Here is a 10264-nt window from a genome sequence, read left to right as displayed (position 1 = left end):
AGCAGTTCCTCTTATCAGCTTCGGAAAAGTGGTGTCCTAAGCGATCACAGCACAATTAACGACCTAAGCTGTCCGGTTTGAATCTGGTCTGGCTGAGAGCATCTCCAGCAGCGTTCCCCTCCGAGCCTGCCGGGAGTGACTCAGAGGGAACAGCATCACCTGCTGAATCATCAGCAGAACTTCCTGCACGAGCCGGCTCCATGGGGAGAACTCCCATGCAGAAATCCACTGACCAAGCCAAACACCGCTTTGCTTGTGGCAGCTGCAGGGCTGCTGGCCAAGAAATGGTGGGGCCTGGCCCAGGTATCTCTGCTCAGTAACACTCCTGATGGAGGGATTTCTTGTTCCTCGGGAGTTCCCGACTTAATACGAGCCCAACTGTGATTAGCAAGCATGTAAAGACCCCAGGGGATTCAGGGAATTGGCTTCATGCTAGCTGTCGTACAAGTCTGTCCCGGAGACAGCCCCGTCCCAGCGGGTGGAGGGGGACCGAAGCGCAGGGAGCAGTGACTCCCAGCCAGCTGCAGGCTGAGCTCGGCCGAGCACCCACCTCCCCACGCCGCCTGTCTCCAGGCCTGTGTTCAGCCCCGCAGACGTGACAGCCTGCAGCTGAATTCTGCCACGCTGGGCACTCGAGGCACGCTCCTGCTCCCACTGCACCCCATCGGCGGTTTCACAGCAGGAACAAGACACGACAGGCAGTGCTTCCCCCGTGCCACATCCTCTCCCTTTGCCTGAGGAGGCTCGGTTATCTCGTCTCCTCAGCCTGATAGTCTCCATCTGTCCGTCTGGGCAGGACAGAAGCTCTCTGCCTGTTGACTGCACATTGTCTGTGTCTGTCTGGCAGCCTTGGCTCTGCCTTGTTCCATTGACTGCTCCCAGCGCTCTCAGTCTGCCCGTCTCCCCGCTCAGGAGAGCGAGCCTGGCTCCTCGCTGCCGCGCCTCTGGCACTTCTGGCAGCATCTCTCCGTGTGTGGGAGGAGGTGGTGGAATAAGGGAAGAGCTCAGAGTTTAACACGACACAAACCGGATGCTGCAGCACCCGTACCCAGCCGTGGGAGGCGGAGAACCTGCCTGGCCCAGAAGCAGGGGCAAGGCACAACCCCTGGCTGGGGACCCGGGCACTGGCGCAGCCGTGACCACATCACGCGACGTGAACGCAGGTTTGCAACACCAGGCAGGGATAATATCTCCCTGCCACCCTCCCTCTCCCTCAGACTGAGGTAAAGCTGCACATGCCAGATCAAACCCAAGAGCAAGATGGACTGTAAGCCTGGTGCTAGGCGGGTGAAACCTTGTGAGATCCACCAAACTTGTTTTGCAGTGGTATTACTGGATGCAGGCAACACTAAAGGGGGCCCTTTGTCAGAAAGAAAGGTACATGCCCCAGTGATGGCTTTCCGAACAAGATTCTCCCTCCCTTTTATCCTACCCTTTTCTCCAATGTGTGCTTTAGGGCAGGCATCTTCCACCAGGCTTTCCAATGTTGTGTTCCTGCTGGGAGCTGAGGTGGGACCACGGGAGGAAGTCATTGCCAGGACACGAAAAGTAGGAAAATAAACATTGCACTAGGAAAAAAGTCTGATTTGATGGTTACTGATGCAGTAGATCTCACAGAGCCCTCACTACCATGCCGCAGAGCCCCCTGACTCCAGCAGGTTGTGGCTGATGCAAGTGATAAAACCTAAAACCGAACCCTGACTTCATGCACTTCCCACCCTCACCAGTGCAGGCTCAACACTTGCTTTTCAAAAGCAGCAGGTTAGCATTGTTACTCTAAAGCAGACCCCAGATGATGAAATAATCACAGGAAAGGCAGCGAAAGAGAAGACTCTTGGAGTCCTATGCAGCTCATCTCTCCAGGGTCAACAGAAGACAGTCTCCTCAGGTCTTTTCCTAGTAACCCTGGTGACGGGATTTCTCCCAGGGCTACAGGAACATACTAAAAGCTCAGAGGGCTCATGCTTTTTTTGTGACAGTCATCTTGTATTTCCCTTGTTTCATCCCTTTAGTTCCAGTTATTTACCTCTCTATGTCCCCTAAAAATTCTTTCTCCTTCCTTGGGCATCTTCCAAGAATGCGTATCAGCCCCTCCCCACCATCTGATTGTGCCTTTTGTCACAAACCAGTCTCTCAAGCTCCAGACCAGTTTACTACTGTCCTCTGAACTCTGTCAGTGGTCATCTTCCGGTTGGAAGGCTAAAATTTTCCACAGAGTTCACTGCCCCTAGTCAGAACCAGATTTTCAACAACACGCAGCACATCAGCTTGGAGCTGGTCACACCGAAAAAGCCATCTACTTCTTCAGGGAGGAGATGAGATACAAGCCCTTAGGAAAATCTGTCAGCCCTCCCTCACCTCCCAACACCGGCGCACAGACACCTTCCCATCCCCAGCCTGTTTCACCATTCGTTCGTACAGCGGTACAATGAAGTCCGTATCTTAAGCAGGGCACCAAGGAGCTAACATAATGGAAATTTTTAAAAAAAAGAAACCCATGACTTCTTGAGCAGATCCAACATTCAGCCTGAGAGTCCTTCTCTGAAAGGGGAAAATTCAGTGCATAGTTTTCATACACTTGCAGAGCTCTGGGGCGGGTCTCGTTAATTTTAGTGAAAACTGCAAAACCAGAGGAGCTCGACTTGAACTGATCAACCTCAGAGTCCCTTTTGGTGCAGGAGGCAGGGAGCCTCCTGTTGCTGGCTGCAAACATTGCAGGCAGCAGATTATTAAAGCACTCCCTCATTAAGTGCACGGCGCAATAAGAAAATAAATTAAAAAAAAAAATTTGCAGCCTGCTGGTGACATCTTCATCCGCCCACGTCCACTGCTAAACGGCAACACAAGAACTGTGGGGCAGCCGAAGGGTTAAGCTGAGTTAGCCGTGTGTGGGCAGAGCCAGGGGCAGATGCTTGCCCAGGGCCACTGACGGTGGAAAGCCAGTGCCATCTATGGGCCACATCCTGCCCTGGCTGCTCTCCGTGCTGATCTGGGATGAGGGACAGGAGTGGGGACGGGTCTGGCCCGAGGGACAGCTGCTCTGAGCTGCCATCAGTCAGCGGAGAAGAGGGGAAACTGCTGCAGGCCAAGAGAGAGTGCCCAGCCGGATGGGTTCAAACCGCGCTAGCAGGGAAGCGGTCGCTGGCGGTGGTGGGGAAAGCGATGGGTCACGTCCCCATGCAGTGGAGGCACCCACCTGGGCTCCCGTCCGGCAGACTGGGATGAGATGGAAACCAGAGAAAAACAGATGTGCCATCTCCAAGAGTTCTGGGGGCAGCAGGTATCCCCAAATCATAGCAGAGGACAAGAAGCGCGGTATCTGTTGTGAAAACAGAGCAACTAAGCACACAGCTGCGAAGCCATCTGTCACATCCAGCCATCTGCCTGTGCCAAATCCACAAAGAAAACCCAGGTTTTTCTCCCAAGCACCAGCCAGTGCTCTAAGAGTAAGTCTGCACCTCTCCGAAAGCGTGGTCCTATGCTGATGTCCCCCAAAGCTGGTGAGGGTTCAAAACAGGCACTGGACAGTGCAGAAGTGGTGGCTCTCACCCTGCCCTGCCTGAGACCAAATACCCCTGAACATGAGTGGTTGTTTTTGCCCAGAAAATACAGCCAGGAGGACAGATAAAAGAGAAGTAAAACCGAGCTCCTAGGAGAAGCGTAGATGGGCTTCCTCGCCGGCTGGGCAGCGCCTTTGCGCAGCGACCTTCCCTGCCCTGGGAAGGCAGCACCCTCTGCTGCCCTCTCAGAACAAACCAGACCTTGCTGCGAAACTCCTGGACTTCGCTGGCATTTTGCTGGGGATTTCCAGAGAGTTTTGCGGTTGCTTGGATTCAGCCATGTATGCAATGCCTCTTCTACTAGCTAAGCATGATGAATTATCGAATTTAACTGAGAAAAAAAAATCGAGTAACATTTAAAACCCTTCTAATCATCTGCTTGTGATTCTAGAAAACAAGGCAGTGCGTGATCAGAGTGGAACTCCTGCGCTGGCAATGTAATCCTGTAATAAATACATCCCTCATCTGGTGGGTGGGAAAGAGATTTTAGCATTCTTAAATGCGATCTGAATCAAACTCATCTGGGAAATGGATTTCTCACAGCCCCATCAAGCAGTTGTCTGCTTTTTCATGGAAAACTTGAGAAGAATTAAGTGTCATGGTGAGCTTAAACAAGTGATCTTAAATTGCAAAATTTTCACAAAACAGCAAAACCTCTCTGCTTCCAACTCTACAGACTTTCTTGGAATTACAGAATTCCTTATCTGTATGTGGTTGAATTAGGCAAATTAACAAAATGCAAGAAATGAAGAAAAGAAGAAAGAATTATTCAGGACCTGCATATAATATCTTCTCCATTTTAGACAACAGCATTCTCTGATCAAAGAAGAGCTTGCTACAGGTTAACAAATACACTCCAAGTAAACTCAGTTCCACTCGCATCTTGATTTCTAAGACATATCTGCTCACAGCGCGTCCCAGCGTCACTCTGACTTCTGGTGATTTTAATACACAGTGTCTCTATGCAGCAGGGCAGTGTGAACACCAGGCCCCCCCGAAACGAGCAGGCAGCCTGCTGCCTCTACCTGGCGTTGGTGTAAATGACTCCACGTGGTCCAGGACAATGCTGGAAGTGTCCTCGTGCATCTAAGGTTTGTCCTTGGGAAGCGGACACGGGATCAGATCAGACAGCCTCAACCTGGCCTTTTTCCTGCTTTTGAAAAGACACAAGTTTTGCAAGCCTGCCAAAGGAGCACAGAAAGCCTAACTACAGGACAGCAGAAGGCTAGATACAAATTTATCGCCTGCTGGCTATAAGCCATATCTCTGCGTGTTTCTGGAAGCGAAGCATAGCGAAGCCATTCTGTAAACCAGCAGCTCCCGAGATGTTAAAATCAGTCTGCAGAGGAGTAGTCTTGGCCAATATTAAACTCAGTCACTGAACTTTGCTGTGATTCCTCATCTGATTTCTGTTTTTCTCATACGAGGATTAGGCTGTCAAAGAAAGATTGCTTATAGACTTCTGATTGCTGGTTTCCGATGCCAGCATTCAGTAATAAACAGCACGGCTCGAGCAGCAAGTGATTTATCTCACTGGAAGGAGAGTAATTGCTCTGCATGGAAAGCTCCCTAGTGGGATGAAAAGCAAACAAGTACCTTGATCCAGTGCATCAGCTCATCAGGGACACATTGAAGTTGCCAACAGACACAGTTTACTGACATCCTGTTTCTTTCCAGCTGCTCCAAGGGGTCAAATCTCCAGAGATGGGAGAAACATGACTGTTTTCACTTCTCTGCCCAAGAAATGTCCTCAGGTCACACTGGTGAAAGGAGGAACGGCCAGATGAAGATGTCCCAGGTGTGCATTAACTGGGAGAACCCTGGGAAGAGCAGACAGTACCTGCAGGTCTTCTTTAGCTCTGGGTAGTGTGACACGTACTGCGCTGCACGACGCAGCTGCAGCCGCACGGCTGTGCAGTTGATCCCTGGTCAAACCAAGGCTGCGATTGCCTGCATTTGTATCTCCAACAGCTCTGCTGAGATGCACCCCTCTACGGATGAGTCCATACTGCACTGATTCTTCGACAGAAGACTCAGCGGCTGCCAGAATTAGACAATCAATCAATGGCTGAGCTAGGAGAAGAACCCAGTTCTGGAGTGAAACGGAAGTGAGTTTTTTGTTTTCCACTGGAAATTAGCTGGTGCCCCACTCTTGAAACCGTGCTCCGGGAAGGTGGGATTTCTCATTGCTCACCAGGAGCTCCCAGGGAGGGTGCTACATCACATCGAGAGGTTTGGGACACCCCAGGTGTCTCACATCAGAGGGCATTGTTTCTCCATTTTAACTCCAGATCTAGGGGGAGGTTCCCTTTCTTGCTCTGAGTCATCACAAGACCAAGTGACTGGCAATTAGTTTCTAAGTGCTAGCCTGACACAGGCCACTACACGGGGTAGCAACTGCGCAGTGCAGTATGAATCTCTAACCTGGTGTCAAGAGGACAGTCCCTGAGCTGCAGTTCTGGTAACGTTTGTCTCAGGAGAGGCAGTGAAGAGCTCCATAGAGGGGTTTTTTGTAGGAATGAAAATGGTCTCGTAATCTCTCAACAGAATTTGCAGTGGTGAGTTTCTGTTACTCCAGTTAAATAACGCCCAGCAGAGCTGAAACCCACTTATCTCCCCTTCTTGCGAGATGTGAAAACCAAAGGTAACATCCTTTCAAACAACGCTTCAGCTGAAACGTAAAACCACTGAATGTCCTTGTTCAGCCCAGCCGAAGGGCAAGAGTGGGTGATCGTGGCTGACAAGCAGACAGATCCCTTGACTGCCCACGCGATCTCTTCCTACGCTTGTTAGCTGTTATTAAGTCAAAGATTGATCTCAGTCATAAGCCCAAACTCAGACTCCTCATTAATCTCCACCTAAACCCACTGGCTGTGGAAGAGCCTGGTGCACCGTCACCTACCCAAGCACCAGGGGAACTGAATACAAAGAAAACGAAAGTCATCATCGTTTCCTTCTGTTCAGCCAGCTCCCCTTCAGCCTCTCCCATGGAACGGAGTTGTGCTAAAGCGTGTTTGCGTTTAAAGACTGCCGGTTGTCTGAGGCCTTACACAGCTCAGCATCTTCATTCTTTTACTGATTAATTTCTACAAATAACGGAATATGTAATCTAGCTCCAGAAACCTATCTTTTTACTTCCTACTACTACCGTGTGATGTAGGAGTATTGTAGTTTGTGGATCTTGTGGATACGTGTACAAAGCAGGCACAAATTAAGAGGCGTTTTACCACTGTGCAGCATGTGAGTTAATTGCGACACTAGAGAAGGGTGTTGAGTCCAGTTTAACAGCTCCCTTTGAATTTGAAATATTTTACTGTAGAAAACTCGCAGGAGCCCTTGAGATCCGTTCACTTCCTGGGGATGTTTTCTTTTCCTTTTGTTTTCTCTCTTTTTGCTACACCTCTGCTGTCATCCCAGACTCGGGTCTGGGTGTTTTCTTGTGGTGTGTGGGCAGGAGCGCAGGGGAGGGGGGAAAAGCAGACCTAATTACAGGGGATGCTCTCAAAAATAGAGTTGCTTTTCCCCCTGTCTGTAAGCTGGTGTGAGAGGGAGGTGTTCTAATTCTTTCCATAGTTTTGGAACAGGAGGGCGGAGTTACTGGCGGATGGACTGTCTCACATGGGTTTAAACTAAGCTCAGAGTTACACAGCCATCACAATAGAAACAACTGAAGTAATTTTACATATTTAGCTTCCTTTCCTTCCTGCTTCCCTCCTGTCTCTTTTCCTCTAGCATTCTTTATAGGAATATCAACCACCTATTCCTTCCCTGCAGATCCTCAGTGTGGCCACAACATGACCACATCCTGCCCCAAACAATTACATCAAAAAGGAAAAGGCAGCAGAACTGCCAGGGCTCAGCTGGAGAAAAGAAACAGCGGCGACACCGGTTCCCGGAGATGCACGTAGATCTTCTCGGTGAAGAAAAAGAAGCACCAGTTTGCCTCATCACGTTAAAACTCTCGTTGTATCAATATTGCAGGAGGCTGGAAAAAAAAAGCTGTGAGAAGGAGAGGCCCTGCGGTTTGCCAAATGAAATGGTCCAGGGACAGAATGAGTGAAAGATGGAGAGGCTTGGATGGCGTCAGAGATCTGGTTCAGCGCGGTCCCTGTAAATGCCGTGCTGCTACAGCCGAGGGCAGCACAATGAAGTGCAGGATTAAGACTAAGCAGCTGCTGATGTGAGAACAGTGGCAGCGGGATGCCCATGCCTGTTTCCTTTGTCTCAGCTCTCCACACTGCAAAATGAAAGTTCACGCAACAGCAGGCCCCAAAGGACCCGGCCAGCTTGCCTGCTCATTAACAAACTGGATCCCCAAAGCACAAAGAGTGTGATGAGACCAGTCCTCACACAAGGCAGCAGTTCATGGTCTGTTGTCATGCCCATGCTAAATTCTCATTTTGGGGGTTTTAAATGTAAAATCTTGCCTTGCCCTGGGCAGAAGCTCAACTTGGAAAGCATCCATGCTGGAACAGCTTTACTTTCCTTGTCTTTTGAAGAAATTCAGAGGGAAAAATAATTTAGCTATGTCCAAAGTCAAAAGAGCATTTTCCAGTGGCAGATTCTGAGAAAGTCCTGGCCTCACTTACGCTGTGCTGGAATAACAGCTAAAGTGCGCGTGACTTCTCCTGGGAAAGCCCTTTGCAGGGTTTGTTCTTTGTTAAGGTCAGCACATCTCTTCAGAGCCAGAAGAGTCTGCTTCCAGAGTCGGAATTCAAGGACAAGTCTAGGGAGAGGAGGAAGTATTGTGTGTTTTAACCGTTCTGTGTTTCCCAAGGCTGATGGAATTTTTGGGATAGCACGCTGTTAAAGCACACTTCTACACAGGGATGAGCAGAGGATAAAGAAGGGATGGCTTCAGAATGCACCAGTAAACCATCACTGAATGCTTGAGGAGGATACAGGACGTATAGAGATATATTTACTTAAAGAGGTATGCAGATATCATAATTAATGATGACACACGTTGTTGAGGCAGTCATTAACCTTGAACATTGACCTCTGATTCCTGTCAGACATATTACTGGGTTCAACTGATCTTAGATTTGACCCAGACAAGCAATTCCTACAACAATTGGCACAAGGGCTATGAATCCCTCTTGGTACGAAATCTTAAACTACTTGGATTCTTAAATACACAAGCTGTGCATTAACTAGATTAATTAATTTCTCTTCAGTTCAGCTTCCTAAAGCTGAAACAATTGTGAGTCCAGCTCAGGAGTAGAGAAAAGGTCCATGCTGTTTGTCTGTGTCCAGCTGGAAACACAATAACTGTGCGTAGTGAAGCTTTAACCCTGGAATAGCAGGGCATGATCCGAAGCAGAGAGGCGTGAAGGAAATCCTCTGGAAAGCACATGGCCGTGTTGTACTTGTCTGCTTTTGTGCTATCACACCTGTACTTTAACACGGAGACTGAAATAGAAAGTGAAGTTGTTCTAATGATGACATCTGGAAAGCCAGAAGCAGCAAAATAAACAGGGAAAAAGTTGCAAACTCGAGGGACTGTCAGTAAAACAGCTACAGGACAGCTGGAGTTTAAGCACAGGGGCAGAAGTCATGGAAAGTTCTCTGGGAAACAAACTCAGTCGGAAACAATACTGTTACCGAAGTACACACACTGGCCACCAGCACGCCCGTAAAGCTTTCAGAAGGCTATTTCTCAGTTACTGACAACACAGACACGGAGGCTTTTTAACCTTGGCTCTGCTGAATTAGTCTTTTTCGAAAATACATGTGAGAAGTGCATTAGATGACATCCAAATTAAATAAACTTAATTGCTGGCCCATGAAAAAAAGGCTGAGTTTGACGTTAAAGCATCAGGACTGAGCACTGGAAGACCTGTCTTTGTCTCGTTCTCTGGTAGGTACCTCTCTGGCTTTGGGCACAAAACCCGAGGCTTTCAAAAAAAACCCGATTCCTTACGAGGCTGTATCTGCTCCAGTTGTTCACCCTTAGTGGTATTCAAAATCTTATTTGATTTGTACGACTTTCAGTTCCACAGGCAGTTCTTGTTTCTGGCGTGTAGAGGTGAGGCGGTCTGGCTCTCAGACTTCTCTTCCAGTCTTCCCTTGCATTTGTGTTTGTGCTCGGGTTTCTCTGGGTCTATCCCAGCAAAGAACTCTGTAGGGTTACCAGGGGGCTTAAAATTACAGATATCTCTTCCCAGGTTAGGTCAAGACTAAATGCAACTGTAGGGTTTTTTATAAATGAGAAAAGAAGAGGGCAAGAAAGTATCAGTCTAGGAAAACGGACTGAAAGCACCAGCTGCTTTTTGGTAACATCGTAATTTTTAGGTGGGCTTCAAACTGCCCATACAGAACGTAACATCTGCAAGTTTGCAGTTGCTTTGAATAAACTGTGAGTGAAACTGTGAGCACGTCTCATCCTTCGGTCACCCAGAGATGTTCCTGGCTATCGGTATGACTCACTACTTAATTAGTGTTTACATTACCAAAGCACCCAGAGGTCTCGGCCAAGCATGGGACCCCTTCGTGTTACGAACCGTCCGTATGCAGAGAGACAGTCCCTGCCTCAGAGAAGTCACAACATAAACAGACTTGACAGAATAAGGGCTGGAGGGAACCCAAAGCTTGGAGAGGGGCTGGCCCTCACACAGCAGAGCAGTGTGGGGAATAAAACCCTCATCCTCCTGCCTCTCTGTCCAGTTATCGGCAAAGTAAATCTCACTGCATCTCTCTGTACT

Source organism: Chlamydotis macqueenii, chromosome 25 (assembly GCF_036417535.1).
Source record: "Chlamydotis macqueenii isolate bChlMac1 chromosome 25, bChlMac1.mat, whole genome shotgun sequence".
In the NCBI taxonomy this organism is placed as follows: Eukaryota; Metazoa; Chordata; class Aves; order Otidiformes; family Otididae; genus Chlamydotis; species Chlamydotis macqueenii.
The sequence above is the reverse complement of the archived record's forward strand: the minus strand, read 5'-3'. Positions refer to the sequence as shown.